This window comes from Xenopus laevis, chromosome 5S (assembly GCF_017654675.1).
Source record: "Xenopus laevis strain J_2021 chromosome 5S, Xenopus_laevis_v10.1, whole genome shotgun sequence".
In the NCBI taxonomy this organism is placed as follows: domain Eukaryota; kingdom Metazoa; phylum Chordata; class Amphibia; order Anura; family Pipidae; genus Xenopus; species Xenopus laevis.
In genome coordinates this window covers 61454290-61460289 of record NC_054380.1, presented here as the reverse complement: position 1 = coordinate 61460289, position 6000 = coordinate 61454290, and positions in this window count along the sequence as shown.

Genomic DNA, 6000 nt, shown 5'->3' with positions numbered 1-6000 from the left:
TAATACAATGTAACCAGACAGTAACAAACTGGGGAATCTGGATGGTGAATTAGTAACATATATAGAAATGACTAGAAATATGTTACAAAAAGCAATCATCAAATACAATTGTAATCAGGGATTAAGTAATATAGGGATACAGACATAGCGACAGTATAGTGGGAAGTCAAATGAAAATATTCATGGTGATGCTTTCATTGAGACCCTGTGGGCTTAGAGTATTGATTAGGAAAATTAATTCACTTTCCTTGGAGAGAAGAGATGTCTCCAAGTCCCCTCCACGGATCCCAAGATTGATATTAAATAGACCAACCGCATGTAATCCCTTATTCATGCTGTTATGTTTATCCATGAAATGTCTGCTCACTGGTGGAAGTTTCTTATTAGCTTTTACCCAATCTGAGGCATTGTCAATGCTTGACACATGCTCAAGAATTCTTCTCTTAAAAGCTCGATTGGTTTTGCCTATGTACATTTTATTACATGGACAAATTAAAAGATAGATCACATTGGTCGTGTTGCATGAAAAGTAATGTGTCACTTTGTATGGTTTACCGAATCTATCTGTGACCTCTGTTAAATTGTGTATATACTTGCATGCTTTACATTTTCCACATGGAAATGAACCTGTTCTTCCAGGTTTTGTCTTATGTTTGGAAAAATGACTTTTAACCAAACGATCCCGTAAATTTGGAGCTCTATGGCTACATAATTGTGGACAGGAATCTATTGATGTGGCCAGAGTGGGATCAGTAAGTAATATATGCCAGTGTTTCGTCAGAATAGAGTTAATCTCAGGCCATTGTCTGCAAAAAGTGCTGATAAATCTGGTGGGTTGCTCCAATGAATTATCAGATTTTTTTGTCTTATTCAGTAAGTCATTTCTTTGTGTGTTAAGTGCCCTAGAATAGGCTTTTTGGATTATGGAGTGAGAGTAACCTCTTGCTTTAAGTCTCTCTGTAAGTTCTCTCGCTCTCAGTTTGAAGGTAGCCAGATCTGAACAGTTCCGCCGTAATCTCAAAAATTCGTCAATTGGGATTCCCCTTTTGGTCGAGATTGGGTGATGGCTCTGAAAATGTAGTATGGAATTGGTAGCGGTAGATTTGCGAAATAAGTCTGTGGATATTGTCCCATCTTGATTCAAAATCAATGTAATATCTAGGAAGTCCAGCTTCTGGTTACTGATCGTGTGTGTCAGCCTAATGTTTAGATCATTGTTATTCAGTACCAGCAAGAATTTCTCCAGACATTCCCGGCTACCGGTCCATAGGAAAACTAAGTCATCAATATAGCGAAACCAAGTGGCTATATATTGGGTAAATTGGGACATCTGATCTCCAAATACCCAGGAAGCTTCCCACCAGCCCATAAATAGGTTGGCATATGTAGGTGCAAATGCAGCTCCCATGGCAACCCCTCTTACTTGCAGATAAAACTTATCATTAAATACAAAGAAGTTGTGATTTAAGCAGAATTGGGTTAGTTCAGTCATGAAATCTATATACTGGCCATCCCAGTTGCTTTCAGTCTCCATGAAGAATCTAACCGCCTGTAGGCCATGTCTGTGGGCAATCGATGAATATAAAGATTCCACATCACAGCCCACCAAAAATGTTCCAGATTCAGTCTTGATGTCTTGCAATTTAGATAGCAAGTCCCCTGTATCACGAATGTATGAGGGAAGATTAATAACGAAATTCCTTAGTTTGGTATCAATATATTGACTGGCTTTCTCACATAGATTCCCATTCCCTGATACAATCGGAAATGCAGAATATCATCAATTTGTCTGATGGAAATTCATCCAAAGGTAAGTAGAATAATGTTATGTCAGAATACAAATTTATAAATAAACTAAGAAATACTTATTAGGTAGAACTAGTCATTTTGGCTTTTCCACAATTTCAACATTTGCACAGCAAAGTTTGTAGGTGTTGTCTTCTGTCCCTTCTGATACATTTATGTTTCTTTTAGAGACACTGGTTTAAAGGGCACCTATCGTATAAAAAAGTGACCCCACAACCAAATGGGCGGGCTGATAGAGCCCGCATTCCAGTTGGGGGTACTATTATTTATTTTTTTTTTAAAAAATGCCCCCCGCCAGCGCCGGCAAGCTTGCACCGGAAGGGAGCTCCCGGTGTGAGCCACCATGACAGTAGGAGCGCATGCGCGTTTGTCAGCTTGTGACATCATGTGCATTAAGAAAAGTGGTCACTGTTGGGGCCGTTTTTCTTAATGCGCGTGACGTCACAAGCTGACAAACACGCATGCACTCCTACTGTCATGGCGGCCTGCACCGAGAGCTCCCTCCCGGTGCGAGCTTGCCGGCGCTGGTGGGGGGAATTTTTAAAAAAATAAATAAATAGTACCCCCAACCGGAATGCGGGCTCTATCAGCCCACACATTTGGTTGGGGGTAACCTTTTTACACGATAGGTGCCCTTTAAGCACTCAAACATTTTCTTGGTTGTTTTAATCAAATGTGTGGTTTTTTTATAATTTGTACAATGGTTGTAATTTAGTCTTTGCCACACATTTGGTACCTAATTTTCTGTAAATTATACTTTCAGAGCACAAATTCATAAGTATAAATATATTTCTAAAAATCATTGTGCACAAAAGGTGAAGAACTTTCATTGTGAAATCATGTATTCCCCATTTATTTTAAAATTATATGCAAAACAAATTACAGTAATTTTTGTTTTTAGTGTTTTGTTCTTTGTGATTTGCTTAAGATGAAACCATTACATTTTGAAAGAGATACTTTACTGTTATGTTTAGTTTGAAAATTCAAACTTTTTTTAAAAAGAAAAACAAAAGAAAAACTTTGTATTTAATTTCTTATAGAAAAGATCTCAGAAGACATTACACAACTGGATGTAGAAGATGTTCATGCCATTAAAAATCAACTTTTGAAAAAAAAAAAAAAGGAAGTTGTGTACAATCCAAACATTGCCACAATCCAACTTGCCTTCGCTATTTACACCAGATGATGTATGCAACAATATATTGTAGCTCTGAAACGTCTGCATTAAACTTTTTTTTGTGTTTTTATTCAAAATGTTAAATTTATGCAAGTGTTTATTACTAACAACGTTCTTCAAAAACTTCTTCAGTAATTAGTACAATGCCATTTTTCATATTCTTTTTCAAAGTAAAATTTTTGACAAAAACTAAGTGAAAATGTTTAAAAATAACATCATGTTTAAATGCCTCATGCTTTGATTTGAAACGCACATTAAAATAGTTTGGAATAGGTGAGTTTTACTGTAATGGATGAACACAATTTCAAGTGCTCATTTTAATCCTTTCCCTGCCAGCCGTTTTGTCCTAGATGCGAACATCTACTGCCAAGCAGTTTTTAGACATTTTGTACTCTTTCACTTTAAGGGCCTTTCCTGGGGCGGTCTTTTAGTTTACCCAGTAAAACAATATATTGTTTTTTTCAGGACAACCTGAACTTTAAAAATATGCAAGAATTTTGGTGTAATTCTACTTCTGTAAAAAAATATAGGCTTCTAAGTGTCTAATAAAATGAAAAAAAAACATGTTTCACAAAGAACAATCACATATATCAGAAACATCATTTATTTTATGTACGAGAACACAGCCAATTTGGAAAGGTCTATGTCTCCTGAACGAGGCAATCCAAACATATATTGTTTTATGGAGATTTCTCACTTGTATAGATCAAAATCTCTAAGCAGTACACTACCAAATTTCCAAAGCACCGCTCCCCAAACAGCATACTTCTGATTTCAATGCCAAACATTCCACTAACAGTAGGTTTACCCAAGAAAACTACCCATTATTAGAAAGAACAGATTCTGGTGAATCAAAAATGGGTAAATATATCTTTCTACTCCAAACTACCAAGTTGCAATTGTTTCCTAAAGTTATAATGTTTTATAGAAATTGGTGAATTTTTTGAAAAATTAACTCAAAGCTTCCACTCTACAGGATCATATCTCCCACACATCCTTAGGTATCAATGTAAAACACCCCAAATATGAAAGCCTGGGGTCCACTGAACAGTTTGATGCCCAATATGTATCAGTTTACCTAAACATGTGGTATATAGGGGTCCTAAAATGTAGACACCCCATTTGAGCTATCAGTTCTGTAATTCCAGATACTGCAAAATCAACACATTTGCATCGTTTTGTGGGGTGGGGTAAAAGTAGAAAAAAGTAAGTTCATCCCAGAAAACCATATATTTTCGGAAAGTACACATTCCCCCGAATCCAATATGGGTATGCATGTCTTTCTACTCCAAAGCACCAAGCTGCAAAACTTTCCTAAGTTTGGCAATTTTAGGGACATTTTCAAAAATCACCTCAAAACGTCCACCATGCAGCATCGTATGTCCCACATACTATTGAGTATCAAAATAAATCACCCCAAATATAAAAGCATGGGGTCCTCTGAAAAGTTTGATGCCCAATATGTATAGGTGTACCCAAGAATGTGGCCTATAGGGGCCCCAAAATGAAGACCCCCCATTTGTTCTTTCATTTCAGGTACTGCAAAATCAACACATTTACATAGTTTTTGGGGGGGGCAAAGGTAGAAAAAAGTAAGTTCACCCCAGAAAACCATATGTTTTCGGGAAGTACACATTCCCATGAATCTAAATTGGGTATGCATGTCTTTGTACTCCAAATCACTAAGCTGCAAAATGTTCCTAAATTTGGCAATTTTGGTGACATTTCCAAAAATCACCTCAAATTTTCCACCCTGCAGCATCGTATTTTCCACATACTTTTAGGTATCAAGAGAAATCACCCCAAATATAAAAGCCTAGGGTCCTCTGAACAGTTTGATGCCCAATATGTATAGGTGTACCCAAGCACGTGGCATATAGGGGCCCCAAAATGAAGACCCCCATATGGTCTGTCATTTCAGGTACTGCAAAATCAACACATTTACATAGTTTTGGGGGGGGGCAAAGGTAGAAAAAAGTAAGTTCACCCCAGAAAACCATATATTTTCGGAAAGTACACATTCCCCCGAATCCAAATTGGGTATGCATGTCTTTGTACTCCAAAGCACCAAGCTGCAAAACGTTCCTAAATTTGGCAATTTTGATGACATTTCCAAAAATCACCTCAAATTTTCCACCCTGCAGCATCGTATTTCCCACATACTTTTAGGTATCAAGAGAAATCACCCCAAATATGAAAGCCTAGGGTCCTGTGAACAGTTTGATACATAATATGTATAGGTGTACCCAAGCATGTGGCATATAGGGGCCCCAAAAGGAAGACCCCCATATGGTCTGTCATTTCAGGTACATCAATCAACACATTTACATCGTTTTGGGGGGGGGGGGCAAATGTAGAAAAAAGTAAGTTCACCCTAGAAAACCATATATTTTTGGAAAGTACACATTCCCACAAATCCAAATTGGGTATGCATGTCTTTGTACTCCAAAGTACCAAGCCGCAAACCATTCCTAAATTTGGTGATTTTGGTGACATTTCCAAAAATCACTCAAATTTTCCAACCTGCAGCATCGTATTCCCCACATACTTTTAGGTATCAAGAGAAATCACCCCAAATATGAAAGCCTAGGGTCCTCTGAACAGTTTGATGCCCATTATGTATAGGTGTACCCAAGCACGTGGCATATAGGGGCCCCAAAAAGAAGACCCCCATATGGTCTGTCATTTCAGGTACTGCAAAATAAACACATTTACATTGTTTTGGGGGGGGGGCAAAGGTATACAAAAGTGCGGTCACCCCATAAAACCATATATTTTCGGAAAGTACACATTCCTGCAAATCCAAATTGGGTATGCATGTCTTTGTACACCAAAGTATCAAGCCGCAAACCATTCCTAAATTTAGTGATTTTGGTGACATTTCCAAAAATCACCTCACAATTTTCACCCTGCAGCATTGTATGTCCCACATACTTTTAGGTATCAAGAGAAATCACCCCAAATATGAAAGCTTAGGGTCCTCTGAACAGTTTGATGCCCAATATGTATAGGTGTAC